Here is a 17,870-nt window from a genome sequence, read left to right as displayed (position 1 = left end):
GTAAAAATACATGCCGTTAACAAGGATTACTGCTGTGTTTACCTTTGACTGGAATCGAACCGGCGTCCAAAGTTTTTTGGACTACCATTCAAAAGCTTACTTACATCTAGTTTTCATGTGAAAATAATACACAAAGTATGAACCCATCATACTTGTGATGAAAAAATAAATGTGTGAACCTTTCACACTAGTGGATGAAATAAATGTGTGAACCTATCACACTTCCTGAAATAAGACGTGTGCACCCATCACACATTTCGAAAATAACATTTTAAATTGGGAAGTATTAAAGGCACTCACTGTAAAGGACGATGAACCCGATAAGCACCAGTCTTGCTTCAGCCATTGGATAGTGTGGAGCTCCAGCATTTTTTTAAAATGATTATTTAATATTTTGTTTTGCAAACTGTCAACTTTCACAGAGTAGATGAATAAATTATGGTGACTAATACTTCACTTACCTTCGGTATAAAACACATGGCCTTCACACGTCTTCCTAATTGTATCGCAATGCGTCCTTAGCGACGTGAGCGAAAACTGAATCACTCATTAGACATAATTAGTATTTTCGTGTCAATGACAACGTTATAGGTTGAATGCTCGATGTCCAAACAGTAGTAAACTAAACCTATGTTTGTTCTATCAATGACCATTATATAAGTATCGAAATGTGTAATGTAACGTAATTGGGGACAAATTATTATTTACTTTGATCAGTTTACCAAGAAACGGCAATGTCAGAATTTACCGTTCAATTAGGTCGATTTTTCGCCCGGACACTCTTGCACCCCGTGCCTTCAGCTCTGTCTTCAAGTCTGGCAACTTCCAGCTTCCGTAATTCATTCTTCTTATTCCGGAAAATTAATCAGGTTAATGTTTTACTGAAGTTCGAGCGAGTCCGATAAATTCTCTCGAGTGTTTAAACCCGCGATTGTTGGACCGTAACTACCGCAGCGCCGCAAGGGGGCGCAACTCCAGGAATGTTCCCCATTCACCACAAGACAAGTGCACGGAGTTCTGATTGGCATCGCTGTGAGCTTTGTTAGAAAACCACTTCTGGGAATAAATGGAACCTCCCTACCAGGTTAACACATTATTATGTCGCTGCATCCCACTCCATAGTTTGAATGAGTGAGTTAGGCTTTTAGCAATATTTCAGCAATATCATGGCGGGGACACCAGAAAAGGACTTCACACATTGTAACCATGTTAGGAATCGAACCCAGGTCTTCGGTGTGACGAGAGATCGCTTTTACCACTAGGCTACCCCACAGCCCTCCACTCCATAGCCCGTTTGCCACATCAGTTGTAACGATAAACCTCCAGTAAACTTTTAGGGTGCCCCTACCACCAAACACGCGTTCACAAACACTGTTTTACACGCGAGAACAGTGTTACTGAAAAAAAAAATAAGTCTGGCACTGTCCTTTAATCATAGAAAAATGGAGTCTGTAAAGGCATCTGGCTGATACGTTTACTATGTTTAAAGGGCTCCACGTACTGACCTTGACCCTGAATTGAGGCAATTTACTCCTGTTTTTCCTGACTGACCAGGCGGCCACCTTCAGCTTGACACAGAGCAGTGTGATTGGTCCACGTGTCGGAGATGGGAATATACGTGAAACACAACCGTGGATACAATACAGACGTGTACCCTTAGATGCAGGACATGGGTCTAGATCAGGAAGCGCTGAAAGTGAATTGGGTGGTTATACACTTTTGATTCTGCTAGTTTTATTTCTCTATCTGTGATAATCTAGTTTTATTTTACTGCCAGTCGTCGATTGAGTTTATTATGAATATATAACATTTTATGTCACGATATGGCTGAAATATTGCCGATGTGACTATAAATTTTAACTCACTCACTCACTGTGACTGCTGAGAAACACCAGGAAGCCACGTAAGCATGACACAGTGAAGACTGAATATACACAACCGGGGACAAAACGGACGTGATGAGTGAATGAGTTCAGTTTTACCCCGGTTTTTGCAATAATTCAGGAATATTACGGCGGGGGACACCCCACGTGGGGAATCGAACCCGGGTCTTTGGTGTGACGAGCGGCGCCTTAACCACTAGGCCACCCCACCATCTGCAGGTCTGGATCAGTAAGTGCTGAAAGTGAATAAGGTGGGTCCTATATTATATTCGCAACTTCTTCCAAGCACCATCGACTTCAAGAAACATATTCATGATGAGGAAAATCATCAAAGGATAATATGGTTTTCAAACAAGTCAACCAGGATATCCATCTATTAGACACTGCAGACATTCGTCACTATTCCCCCCTTTCCGTATCCTCCACGAAAACCCGTCCTTAATCGATGAATGCCATGTACGAGGATACGACAGACCAATCAAATTGCGTTGAAGGATTCAGGAACTTTAATGAAAATTATATCAAGTACTTTAAATTGGTTATGGCATGATGTGATTGTTTACATCGTAAAGAGTATATATCGTCATAGTGACATTATAAATATATTACAATTAACAAAGGTGTGTTTCCCAATTTGAAGTATTTTGTAATGATAGATCCACAGACTCAAATACACACACGTTCGTTTGTTTACAGAACGCCTCTCATGTTTTCAACTGGGAGTTTTCTCTGACGACTTAGCAAGCTTGCTTTTAGGATTTTATGAGCGCTTTCAGACATTTTATGCAATGTAAATTATAAATTGTCCGAGTTTCAAAACAACTTATTTATATCAACTGATCAAAATTGATCTTAAACACCGTGCTTACATTTCACTTCACTTGTCATATTTTAGTTTGGCCTTTCTGGGCTCCATCAGATCATTTTCAGCATGTTTAATTACAATTCCATCAGTGATTTGGCGGCAAGGTAAGATGTAAGTTCAGACAAATTGTAAACACAGCGTATAATCATCATGATAGGACTCTCTACAAATTCTTCAGTTTTAGATATATTTTTAATGTCATGTTTGTGTCTCTGTTTTTTAAATAATTATCTTAATTGTCTATTCGTAAAACACATTCCAGGTGCGATTCTTATTTAGAAATATACATTTGGAAATTTAAGGTCAACAATAATCAACAAGTACATAAGAATAAGTTTTTCCCAAATCATTATCGTTATTATTATTGTTTAAAAAAATATTTAATCTTTCGAAAGGAGCTGCTATGTTGGAATTGAACAGGAATAGAGTTGTCGTTCTTGTTTGAGGTTTGGTGTAAATACGCCAATATGAGGAGCAGGATTCGCTATTCGGCCCACAGTATTTGGTTGCTTTATTGTTTAACGCCGCACTCAACAATATTCCAGCTATATGGCGGCAGTCTGTAAATAATCCAGCCTGGACCAGACGACCCAGGAATTCATCAGCATGGACATCGTTTGGATTACGATGACATATGTCAACCAAGTCAGCAGGCCTGACCACCGGATCCCGTGAGTCGCCTTTTACGAGAAGCATAGGTTGGTGAAGACCAACTATTCCAAACTGAATTTTCCCACAATTACTAGATAGAGCAGTCTTTCGTAAATGCCACATAACATGTTTAATAGATTTACCAAATACGTTAAAACATTAACCTGTGCATATATAGATATAAGAAACCTAACATATTCACCTAGTAAGAGCAGTTAAACAATATTTTAAAACATACAACATACCATTTGGAGAAAAATTTGAATTACCATTCATTCCCTATCTCTTTTACGACTGTGCAAAATCTATAAACACATGGAATCAATTTTCAAGTTGGATAAGAACAAAAACAGATATCACATTGAATATCGATAAGATAAAAATGATATTTGGATCCTCTGAAAAAAGGAACGATGTCCTTAATCTCCTGATAACATTTGTCAAATTTAGTTTTTTAAAATACGAACATATACTTGTACACCAAGTTTTGACATGATGAGAAAGGAAATAAGTAAATTTTACAATATCGAGAGAATGCATGCCATCTCTTCTTGTAATTTACCAAATTTGTTGGATTCTGGTCTGATTGACATCAATTGTTTTAATTGATATTAACGTACAACCGACCCTTTTTCCTACAATGTCATTTGTTATGATATGCTTGTCAATGTGAGATACCGCCAAATTCTGCATACAAATGCATGGTTTATATTTCGTTGTGATTTGATGTCATGATTTTGTACCTGAAAAAGATGAATACATTTTTTTTTTAAATATTCACCTTATACAGCTGCGTTTGGTGTTTTGATCTTTACATACATAGGCGTGTACTCTTTCAATATAATCTCACTTCGTTATACCAAATATCTCTTTCCGGGACGGCAGAACATCGAAGCTTTTGTCACTAGTGTTTCTTATATTTTTTACAATGCCAAAGAAAATCGTCTTTGCCAGTATGGTAGCTTATGTTTGTACATCCTTGTTTCACTCCTGGATTGTAGTCAGATTTATTGCTGATATTACCGCTGCATTGCACCAAGGCTTTCACATTTTCATAGATACACGACAATGCATTTGACATTTTAAAGCTGAGGCAATAATTCGGAAGTATTTACCACTCTTTATCACGCTATACAGAGTCGAATGTCCTAACAATAGCCACCTATAGCGTGTACAGTATGCCTCCCTTCTTTGAAAGGTATCGTTCAATTAGCGAGTGCAAAGCGAAAACATTACCGTTGTAAACATTAAGAAGTGTAACTTTCTCTGAAGCCGGCTTTGGATTCTGCTATTTTACCATGGTAATCAACCCCTAGCACAAGTCAAAGATTGAGCTCCTGTAGGTAGCAAATGTACTGTCAGCCCCCATGGTACCTAGCATGGTGATCCATGTTCAGTGGCTGGTGATTAATAGCCCGTTTTTATTGTATTATCCTGAGTAGTGGTATTATCTTAACGTGACATACAAGTTTTAAAATCGCTGTATGTGATTTTCTAGTTTTTGACTGTGGCTTATCGACAGGTTTTACAATCACTCCATATTTTTTATCAATATATGACCTTTCTAGTCATTCTATATCTGGCATATTGCCGATGTGACTATAAATCTTACCTCACTTACTCGGTAAAAATACCAAGTAATGTGATGCCTCGATAGTTGCATGTATCTGAATAGAACCTTGCATGTGTAGTAGGATCATTACGCCAACTGGGCAGTGTCTTTAAACAATACCTTTCAACAATATTTGAAGATATGGAGCAGCAATATTAGGTGAAAGTTTAAAACATGTACAGTAAATGACAGGTGACACGTTATTCTTTTGTGAGTGATAATTTCATTGTCCGTGATTTTAATCGTAGTATATATGTATTTTTTAATGTTATGTATGCTTAAATTGTGCACAAATCACCAACATCTGAAGGAATGATGTAAATCCAGCTAGGGTCCATGTAGGTAGCAAAGGTACTGTAAGTCCCCATGGTCCCTAGTATGGTAATCTACCTTCAGTTGGTGATCTATAAGACCGGTTTTTATATTGTATTGTCCTGTATTGTAATACATGTTTTATGCTTACATACTAGTTTTACGTTTCTATCTGTGATATATGGAATACTGTAAGGGACATTCTCGCGATCTCGCATTCTCGCGATCTCGACCTTTCGAAACAAGCTAAAAATGCCAAAAGTACGAGAATGCGACATCGCGAGATCGCGAGATTTGGCCAAAATCTCGCGTTCTCGCGATCTCGCATTCTCGTGTTTTTGGTACATAGCACTTTTTGTCAAAAGTCGAGATTGCGAGATTTGTACATGCTGTCAAATCTCGCATTCTCGCTATCTCGACTTGCCAGATATGGCCATAAAAACACGAAATCGCGAGAACGCGAGAATGCGACATTGCATTTTCTCGCGTTCTCGCGATCTCGCGATCTCGCGTTTCAGACGCTGTCGTTGCGCATGCGTAATATCATAAGGTCAAGGCGCATGCGTATCTAAGTACTGCTGTGGTCATGCTTCTTTCATGCTTTTCACTTCCCAACTAGCATTTAGCAAAATTATCACATAGCTTGAAAATGACTGACTGACTGAATTTGGCTTTACGCCGCTTTAAGTAATATTCCAGCTACATCAAATAGTTACCAAACAACAACTACTAGCCAGCACTAGATATTCACTAGACATATAGAAAGCAAACCATGAGCACATTCATACAAGTTAAAAAGTATACTGTGTATTCACTTTTATTTTGTTTATCATGGGCATATTTATACCTATTTTGTGTAATGATGAATGTTAGGGTTTAATTTACTATGTATGTAACAATTAAAATGTATAATAACTAACCTTTAATTCTGACCAAATTGTGCCACAGAACTGTACATGAAACACAAAGACACACGTGAAGGTCCGGGTTCGAATGTATCTTCAGCAACCCATGCTTGTCGTAGGAGGCCACGAACGGGATCGGGTGGTCAGGCTCGTTGACACATGTCATCTGTTCCCAATGGCGCAGATTGATGTTGATCACTGGATTGTCTTGTACAGAATGGATTATTTGCAGACCGCCGCCATGTACCTGAGAGCGGCGTAAAACTAAACTCACTCACTCAGTGAAACACATGTGAAACAACTGGCTAAAGCGCCGGCTAGTGATCTAGCGAGGTTGAGGTGTCGGGATCGAGCCCATCTGTGACCGGGTGTAAAACCTTGCAGTCAACTTTGTGTGCAGACTCTTTCTGTGCTGTCACAACCCCTAGTGTACAGTACACAACCCCGTGCACTTAAAAGAACCCACAAATCCATTGGTATATGACCATATGGTGGCCACATGAATACGATGCAAACACCCTAGTTGCGGGTACATCAAGGTGCTGTGAACTATGTGTCCCTGTCCACACAGCTGGAAATGGGTACCTCGTTAGGATGAGAAAGTCACAATAAACTCGGTTCGCCTAGACGCAGTAGAGTTGTATACTCCCAAGGAGTTGAAATTGATATTGCGTGGATAGGTGCGCTATATAAATATAATTATCCTATGATATTAATAATATAATAATGCATCCCTGTTACATTCCTACTTTCTTTATTTGATGAAATACTCCACAAACGCAGCCCTACTGAACATGCATGATACATGTGAATCGCATCGTTCGACAGTAGTTGTACAAAGTAAAAAAATAAAAATGTAAATTAATATTCTTCCCGTCTCCCATGTTTTTATAGAAATTAATCAAACTTTGTGTTTAAATTTATTGCGGCCTTAGCTTCAGAAGCTCGGCATGCTAATATTGGAAATAAACCCCATTCACAACCCGGGGTACGTGCATTGCTCTGAATAAATGAGTGAGTTTGGCTTAACACGCTTTCAACTGTATTTATCTTTCAGTTATGTCACGGCTTGTAAGTTCGATACAGGATGAAACCCACCAACATAGGTTTCTGGCACGCTCAAGGGACGCAACTCCATTGCCACGCCTCAGACGACTGAGCTACCCGTCATCCCGGTTCAATATGACTGTATAGGTAATATGCAGAAAAACGCGAGATCGCGAGATCGCGAGATTTGTCAAGTTTCGCAATCTCAGCGTTCTCGCGTTCTCGTGTTTTTGAAAATCGTTACATAGAACTGTATGGGCAATTGGCAATAAAAGCACGAGAACGCGAGATCGCGAGATTTGTCAAATGTCACAATCTCGCGTTCTCGCGTTCTCGTGTTTTTGAAAATCGTTACATAGAACTGTATGGGCAATTGGCACAAAGCACGAGAACGCGATAACGCGAGATCGTGACATTTGTCAAATGTCGCAATCTCACTTTCTCGTGTTTTTGAAAATCGTTACATAGAACTGTACGGGCAATTGGCAGAAAAACGCGAGAACGCGAGATTGCGAGATTTGTCAAATGTCGCAATCTCGCGTTCTCGTGTTTTTAAAAATCGTTACATAGAACTGTATGGGCAATTGGCACAAAAGCACGAGAACGCGAGATCGCGATATTTGTCAGATGTCGCAATCTCGCGTTCTCGTGTTTTGAAAAATCGTTACATAGAACTGTATGGGCAATTGGCACAAAAACGCGAGAACGCGAGATCGCGAGATTTGTCAAATGTCGCAATCTCGCGTTCTCGTGTTTTTAAAAATCGTTACATAGAACTGTATGGGCAATTGGCACAAAAGCACGAGAACGCGAGATCGCGATATTTGTCAGATGTCGCAATCTCGCGTTCTCGTGTTTTTGAAAATCGTTACATAGAACTGTATGGGCAATTGGCACAAAAGCACGAGAACGCGAGATCGCGAGATTTGTCAAGTGTCGCAATCTCGCGTTCTCGCGTTCTCTTGTTTGAAAATCGTTACATAGAACTGTATGGGCAATTGGCACAAAAGCACGAGAACGCGAAAACGCGAGATCGCGACATTTGTGAAGTGTCGCAATCTCACTTTCTCGCCCTTTAGTCATCCAATCAAGTTTCATCATTTGAAGTATTGTGCGCATGCGTCATACTTACATCACACGTGTACAAGTCGCCATTTTTATCTGAGTGAGCGTATTTACATATGCACCGTGCTTAAGGACTAAGAATCTAAAAGAACACATACATCTGAACTGGTTGAAAATTCACTAGTGGAACACCTACAGTAGGTATCTTGTTTCTAGCTCTACATTTAGCACATGTCCAACTGTAGGCGGCTTTACATAATCCATTCGCCTGAACGTCAGAGGTATTGTTACTAACATCTTATGCCACAACACCATAAACAACGGTTTGTCTGTAGGTGAAATGGGATGGAACGTCGCGTACATGATAATTGCACTTCTATAGCTACGTGCAGGCACGTGTGTTCCTGCAGGTACTAGTCCGGTCTATTGCCTATTTAATATTATTTTATAGTGCTAGCTCACTGAGATACCATGCCGCAGGTTTAATATGAATATCACACTCAGACATAGTATACCGAATCTGAGCCCACCAGTCCTTGTTTTATAGCCATAATGTCGAGTGCCAGGCAGGATAAAAATAATAATAGTAATAAAGCGTGCCAAGGTTGTTGGACAGAATCTAAAATTTGATGTTGATTTTGTTGAACAGAATAGCAATCCCACCGACTCTTTCGCCTGTATGAAGTCAGCTGGTCTTAAATGTGAAACTGAGGGCTTTCTTTTTTCTGCTCAGGACCAGTCACTTCCCACACGCAATCGCCAAAATGTGATTCTTAAAGAAAATATTAACATGAAATGCCGACTGTGCAATGAATTTACTTACACTGTCCAACACCTTCTCAGTGGATGCCCTTCTTTGGCACAAACAGCTTATCTTAAAACTCATGATGGCATGGCTTAAGCTTGTTGCTTTTACTACCGTCTCCGCCACTTCTGTGGCTTTGACTCCGAGGTCCATCTATGGTACGACCCTGAACATGTCCAGGGCGTCATGGAAATGATGCTTCAAACTTCTGTGCAATAGGCCCGTATACAGCCAGCTAACAAACTTGATCTTGTTCTGTTTGATAAAGCCAATGAATTTATTTATATCATTGAATTTTCTGTCCCTTTTGACAGCAATGTGATTGGCAAGATTAGTATGGTCCCTAGTATGGTGATCTACCTTCAGTTGTTGGGAATCAATAGCCTGTTTTTATATTGTATTGTCATGTATAGTTAAAATATTTTAGATTTGATTACTAGTTTTATATTTATATTTGTGATAATCTAGTTGTTTTACTGTCCTTCGCTGACAGAATTTTATTCTTTACCTTCAGCCGCCATATAGCTGGAATATTGCTGAGTGCGGCGTAAAAATCAACTCACACTCTTTACCTTCAATTGTTAATATATTTATAACTTGATTTAGTTACGATATGGCTGAAATATTGCCCATGCGACTTAAAATCTTAACTCACTCACTCACTCCGGAGTCTTGGGGCATGTAAACAGAACGACTTATCACCAAAGCTTGTGAAGTTGTGGTGAGGAATTGACAGACGGTAGAGCCTATCTGAGCGCACTGAACGTTTGTACAAGGTAAAACGACCATCTCTCTTTAACATCTTTTGGTATGACGCTGGTCGGGGATCGAACCCTTCCGTTCTTCGGGCGGTCGCTCTGGCAGTTCACCACGGAGCATGTCCTTTTGTCTTTAGCCACTTTTCAGGCCTTCAACAAAATAACCTAGCCAGACCACCGATCCCTTTAGTCGCCTATTACCACCAGCATAGGTTATTTGGGACGTGTTCTGTAATCCCAAAGAGCCCTGTCAGCAAATGTGCTACTATGTACATACCGGGATCTGCTTTTCATTTTACTTAATCTCTATTTGTCGCAACGCAAACGTATTTATTGACAGTATATTGAAAAGGATTAATTGCATTTACATGCAGTGATTGGGTGAGTGAGTAATCAATAACACCCGGAAACTGGCCAACACACGATATTTAAGAAATACAGTTCGCTCTACCACCATGTATAGTGTAATAAAGCACACTTTCGCCCTGAACTATTATAGTTAAAGCACGAGGACGCTTGCTGACATTCCACGATTGCATGATGGGAATGTAAACATTGCGAACGTTTCCGTATCGCTGTAAAATTGTGAGTCGAACTGACACATGTTATCTGTCGGAAAACATAAACGTAATGTTTCCACCAGTGATGTTAGCTGAGTGAAGCAACTGCAAACTGTGATGTAATGCAGAAGTGTTCTAATAAGAGGGGGCATACGAGTACTAGAATTGCGCAGTGACGCCAATACATTGTGACGTAATGCAAACAGTGCACATTATCGTCTTATAAAGTACTGTCGACGCCTTTGATTTTTCACCGAAGCATCTTAGAATTATCAACATTGTAAACACAAAAGTAAACCAAAAGGCCCACATGGCACACCGAGTACGGTACAGTGAAGTGTCCTCAGCTGGCCGTTTCAGATGGTCCCATGGTAGCGTCTTGAACTGCTCATTTGTGACGTTATTCCGACTTAACGTCACAATATGATTTAGTCACCCCACCACTGCTTACTTCGCTACAATACAATAATAATATTGGTAATGCTATATTTGTACGTGTTAATACGCAGCGAATAGTCTTGCAATTTCCGGGAATCGAATACTAGTACCATTCGATCATGTTTTTCAACCAACCACATTAAAGAACGCAGTGACTTTTGGTTTACATTTGTGCTTTCACGCATATAACATTAGAAGTTATTTATGTTCTATCTCTGTATCATGCTCTATTCACGTAGGTTGCTGCAAATGGCTACTTTGGGTTCAAGTGGAGCTCCACCTACAAGTAGTATCCTTTTTCTCACACACAATCAGCCACAGTGAAGATAAAGCAGACATGTTAAGCCTTAGAACTTTATAGTCGGTAGATGCGACACAACAGAGGCAGAACCATCTTTTTATTCCAGTAGATCTATATGTTATTATCATAAAATATGTTTTAATGGAATATAACCATGAAAATATAAATAAATCTAGTTTTCAAAATGTGTGACGCCTTACTGATTCGCTTCAAATCATCTGGTAAGTCCATGATATCATGGTTTATTACCCACGTGGTCAACGTATGGGTAGTTGCATACTAATCTCGTACGTCACACGACTGTCGTATCGCGTTGACCTCTGTCGTAACGACTTGACCTGAGATTCTAACGATTTGATTGGATAACCGATGACCTCTCAATTAGGTCACATTCTGACGTAACTATTTTTTCATTCATAACAAACACGTGAATTCATTCATTCTATAACTTAAATGCATTGTGGGAATGTAAACATTGCGAACGTTGCCGTGTCGCTGTTTAATTTTGAGTCGAACTGAGCCATTATATCCGTCGAAATTTTTTTCCACCAGTGATGTTAGCCGAATGAAGCAACTGCAAACCAATAATAGGGTGCTACGGAGTAGTTTACTGTAGGAGGCTGTACGAGGCGATGACAACTGACATGCATCGTGACGTCGGTTACCAAGGCAGTGACGTCATTACAGTGTGACGTCATGCAAATATTGTACTACAGTACAAAACTCTTCCGCAACCTCTTTATGAAACCGGTTTCGGTTGGAAACCAAAATATTAACAAAAATACGCTATTTTGTCAATTTAATGCATGTAAGATGTGGGTAATAAATAAAATACCACACTCGGTCTCATTACATAGGAATTATATGAAACTGGTCTCCTTCCTATATTATCTGACCTCGCTTTTGCTCGGTCAGATACCATAGGAAGGACACTCATTCGTATAATTCGTATGTAATGAACCTCGTATGAAGTATATCTATATACTTAACCAGTATAACCCGTCTTATGTTTTCTTCTCTCGCAGTCTGCTTCACTTAACGGCTTTCAGGAGATGATTTAATTCGTCAATACTTTTTAAATGGATTGAGCTATGAAGAAGATACGCATAGTTCTAGATGTAAGACACGGTTTCTCCATCGGGTTCGTATTCCTTATGAATGTCATCAAGTTAATAATATAAAGTGTAAGCAGAAATATCTGCATATAAACATATCATGAATATTTAAAAAAAGAACGGTATTCATAAATGTTACATGAATTATTACATATGTTGTGTTACATTCCCTTTGATATTTTTGTGCATATCTGTAGTAACAAACAGTTTTGTACAATATTAGGTGAGTGTTTCAATATTGGTATCAACCAAATTGAACCATCACTTTTCCTTGTTCATATTTCATCTACAATTGAGGTATATCTTTATTCGTTGTTTTTACATATCTTCACATAAATTGCGTTTATGGTATTGTATGTCATGTTTAAACAGTTACTGATTGCATTTTGCATATCGTAAGTAAATGACAGTTATGAAAAATAAGTATCATTCCTCACAGTATTCGTCAACTGAAGCGACTGTTAAGAAGAATGAATTTACGTCGTCGTGGTGCTTCAAATATCCAAGTGGTCCGGCGAGCAGTTCAGGTACATGTACCGCCAAGATTATATTTATACATTGCATAATTATTTCTTTACATTATGATACTATATCATCTGTTTTCACAATGTAAATGAAACATGGTATAAAGGTCGCACGCAGTCGTGTTAACGGTCCTGAAATCAGTAAGACACAGGTAATTGTATCCATGTGAGTTCCGCATTCAAGTTTCTATTTGAAATATTATAAAACTGAACTAATTAAGAAACAATATTTTTTATCAGTGCTGTCACATCAAGTACATCGTTTTACAGTTACTTTTCATCGTTGCAGGAAGAACTAAATGGCAGTGGTGCCTATCTCGGATGTAGGTCAATGCGGTCGCGGCTGCAGTCGTCGTATGGCCTATCAGTACCAAGGTATGCAGCAAAATGTTAAAACTTGAATTTGGAATACCTTGAAATTGCACAAGAAGTTAAACATAAATCTCAGGTACATCAACTACCCGATATCGATATCGTTTAATAACGATCATGTCCCTTCCACATGAACTTGAGATAGATAATGAAACCAGTTAACCTGCCTCATCTGGTTTATACTAATATTTAAATCTATGCAAAACGCTTTCCACAACACTGCATCACAAGGGGTATTATTGATAATCACCATGAATTTATATTACAAAATCATAGCATAAATGTCTTTATAGGAATAAGTGAATATGGCACTCTCTAGGGGAGGGTTATGGAAAATGGATGTTTTATAATAAAATATGTGCTTTTGCATTGGTCTTTTCGAGGGGCATTGGGTTGTGAAGAAACTACAAACACATGAAGAGGGTCAATGGCATTTAGGCTTGGTCATTATTTTCACTTCATTATCAAAAACCTTTCTTCAACTAGTGTTGTATACTGACTTGATATTTGGCGAATATATCTTGTGTATGAAATCCTAATGTTACTTTATATTGTATTTGGGGTGTAGGTAGCTTAGTGGTTAAAGTGTTCGCTGATGGCCCGTATTGAATTCTCCACATGGGTGCAGTGCTGAAGTACTGAAATAATATGTATGAAAAATATTGAAAGTTTAGAAATTAAAGTATTGTCGTAGAAGAGTTCCTATTCCGAGTGAGTGAGAGAGTGAGTGAGTGAGTTTGGCTTTACGCCGCTTTTAGCAATATTCGAGCAATATCACGGCGAGGGACACATGGGCTTCACACATTGTACCCATGTAGGGATTCGAACTTGGGTCTTCGGCGTGACGAGCGGACGCTTTAACCACTAGGCTACCCACCGCCCTTTCTATTCCTAACTTAAGGATAATCCAAAGTAATCTGACTTTAAGATTCACCATAAGTGGAATAATATGGCCCGCCACACAAATTGTGACAATACTGTTTCGCTGGTCGATTTCTTGACCCATTACCAGGAAACTGTAGAAAATAAACTTGCAAACTTGGAATCCAGTTTGGCTACCAGTCAACAAAGTCGGAGAACAAACTGTTTGGGGCATATGAAGCTGCTGAACTTGCCAAATATGACCAGGACCATTATCAAATTATTTCGGTTAAATTGAATAGTTTGTAGTTATATGCCCGAGGTATGGACACTTGCGAAAGGCCTCTTAGCCATTCTGGTTGGGGAGTCGTAATCAAAAGAAAAGATATAAAATAGTCAACATCCTGCCCGAGGTCTCGTCAAAGAAAGGGTCAATCTGTCACGAGCTGTATCTCCCTTGTCTTAGTCTCAACGGTGTTTGGTATTGCGCGTACCAAGGTTATCTTTCTCCCAACACTCAAGTGCTATGAATGCTAAGCATTACACGACTGCTCCAAGCTAATTTGGGTATCACGTGCCCGCACTTTTAGCTTTTAGAACAAAAGCGTTTATGCACAGCCAGGGTATGAAACCCTCTACCTTTCACCCTCCTACATCACGGAGGCAGTAAAGATGTGTTGGTTATATTATACATGAGGTGGAAATTGTTCTTTTTTTTTTTTAACATAACTTTCTCCCAAACCTTAAATCTTTAAATAAACTTTCCAGAGATACAGTCCTCCAGCTTCAGCGTGAGTTAGACCCAGAAGGTGTGGAGATGAGATCTCGCCATCGACTATCAAGGCGTGTCTACACTAACAAAGGACCCAATTATCTCGTCCATATCGACGGCTATGATAAATTAAAACCATTTGGTTTTGCAATTCACGGAGCCATATGCGGGTAAAGAAACTCCGGTACCTAAATCAATGCTTTCTATTCAAGTCCATTCTAGAAGAGTAGATCCATTGGAGATCATTGTCATGTAGTTGTCGTTTTGAGAATACTCTAGTAGTCATTTCCTAAACTGAATATTGTGGCTGGAAGTGTCTAACACGAACAACAATCCATACGTTGTTGCCTCTTACTTTCTGAATTATATTGAAACGGTGAAAGGTAAGTATTCTTTATAAGCATCAGTAATTGTGCAGAATATATGGGAACATTCAACGGTTGTCTTTATTTACATTGTCAATGTATATGTTTCCCTTTAAGGTGCATGTCATCAGAACATTAGGAAAGTTTCTTACTTTATGATGTGTTATTGATGAAGTGGAACATTTTCAGGCGTTACAATCCTGTTTCATGTGTCTGTATTAGAGTATCTGTATGTCAAGATGTGATTCGTCATCTGGCTTGTACTCATGTCAAGATCACATAAAGGTCAGATCACAGAAATCATTTGTTATAGATAGGTTAGTTACAGTACAACCAGAAATTATTGAGAATTTGAAGATTGTAATTTTTTTTTAAAAATTTCACTCGTTACTCACGTATTAAATATGAATATTAGCAGAACATAACTCCAGATTTAAAGACAGGTGAACAGTTAGTATTTTGTCAAATCACCATGATGATGCCCTTAAAAGGGGGGTAAGTCTTCACAAACTAATGAAAAATGATTAACGGAGTTGTCTCTCTTGAATGAACCCAAGCACTTGATAGCTGGTCAAGGTTCTTTGTACTAGAATCCAATTAAACATATTCCTAAAATTCTCAATAATTTCTGGTCATCCTATACTTCATCATATCGCGATGAAGGTGTTTCATATATCATGTTTCATATATCATTACAGTCGTGAAACAAGTAATGTAGGTATATGCTATATAAATATCCTATAATAATAATAATAATAATAATAATAGGTAACACTATATCTGAGTTATCATGTAGGTGTCCCACGATGTATCAGAATGGACTGAAAACGGTGTTATTGAGGACATGCAGAAGGCATTCAGATGGTACCACACAGATGAAATGGCAAGGGAAAATTGTGTCATAATTGCAAGTTCTAAGTCAAACCAAGTAAGAAAACCACATCAAAACAATTTCGCAATATTCACCATTTGTGAAACATGAATCAGTTATGCTCAAAACACACTTTTCGTTCATGTGTTCCTAAAACATGCATAATTCAAAACGTCCCTGGGTTAGTCCACAGAACGTACAAGACAGTGAAGAGCTGGAGCTTATAAGATTATGACCGAAGATCAATCCAATGATATCCTGCTGTACCAGTAGCTATCCACGTTCACACCACGTCATTAGAGTGAGTGAGTGAGTTTAGTTTTAAGCGCTTTTAGCAATATTTCGAGCGATATCACGGCGGGGACACCAGAAAGGGGCTTCACATATTGTACCCACATGGGGAATCGAACCAGGGTCTTCGGTGTCACGAGCGAACGCTATAACCACTAGGGAACCATTACCGCCCGAACTTCATTAAGAAGTCATGCTTGTCGTGTTTGGCGACTAACGGGATCGGGTGTCAGACTCGCTCACTTGCTTGATGTTTGTCATAGCATTATCCCAATTGGGTGGATTGATGCCCATTGTGTCAAGCACTGGATTGTCTGGTCCACATTCGATTATTTACAGACCGCTGTCATATAGCTGGGATATTGCTGAGTGCGGCGTTAAACAACAAACAAACAAACGTTAAGTCGTTATTGCCAGTCAGTCGCGGTGATGTCATAACTCCGTGTCTAGGTGTAACCATGTTACCAAGCGACGTGTCATATTAATTAAAGTAAATTCTTCTGAATATCTTCCTTAGAGTTCTGGAATGACATAAACAAACCGTTTAAGGCACAAGCCTGAAGTACTGATAACTACCTTTACTCATTACAGAGGATAGAAAGATGGTGGAGATCCATGAAGGAAGGTGGCATTGCTTTCTGGATAGACTTATTCAAAGATTTACAAACCACAAATGCAATAAATTTTTCTGATGAATTTGAAGGTATGTACAAAGTATTCTAACGTAAATCATACAACATCATGTATTCACTCCAAGAAATCATTTGGATTAATTGAACCCAGTGCGCACGAGTCATTCACTGGATTACCTATTATAACACTAAGCGTATCTAGTGATATTTAGGTAAATACCAATGTTTTCAAGCTGATTAGTATGACATAGATATGAAGAAGTAAGTATGAATCTGGAGAGTGTTTAGCCACTTCCTTTTGTGTAATCTGTTTAAGTTCATGAAGCTGACACACGTGATATAACTGGAATACTGTTTGGAAACACGGCGTTAAACTTATTCAATCTCTCTCTAGACGTGAAGCCTTGGCATCTGTGATAATAGTTTGGTACATAATGCCAAATGCTAATTGTACCAGGAATTTAGAAATTATTCGATTCTGAGTGGTCAGTGAGAGATTTCAAATCACAGTTACACCTCTTTATAGGCCACATACCCACGGACAATAATATTCAGAAAAGTACTTCTTTCGTAAACAGAAAAGAAGATGGATATCGACTAAGAGATTGTAAATACATATTGTAAGTTGTTCACTGGTCTCGAGGGGGACATGGGCTGATGTACCCCCGATGTTTGTGTGGTGATTGGGGTCGCCAAGCTTTGCAACCTATCGGGCTTACACAAAATAAATTGGCTTGCTTCGCGCCTGGAGACGGAAGGTGCCGGAGACAGCTTATTGCCACAGCGCGTCCGTGGAAGCCATTTTGTAAGTATTACCTGCCTGAATCAGGGGTCTACCATATATTTTAGATTTTGGCCTAAATAC

General features: G+C 39.0%; 1 pseudogene; it reads left to right on the top strand.

The window, feature by feature from the left end:
* The first annotated feature begins 12,787 nt into the window (after positions 1–12,787).
* Positions 12,788–17,076, top strand: LOC124256330 (annotated as a pseudogene).
* Positions 17,077–17,870: the final 794 nt, after the last annotated feature.

This window comes from Haliotis rubra, unplaced genomic scaffold (assembly GCF_003918875.1).
Source record: "Haliotis rubra isolate DU_JTF1 unplaced genomic scaffold, ASM391887v1 Scf1160, whole genome shotgun sequence".
Classification (NCBI taxonomy): domain Eukaryota; kingdom Metazoa; phylum Mollusca; class Gastropoda; order Lepetellida; family Haliotidae; genus Haliotis; species Haliotis rubra.
This window is presented reverse-complemented; position numbering and strand designations above follow the sequence as displayed.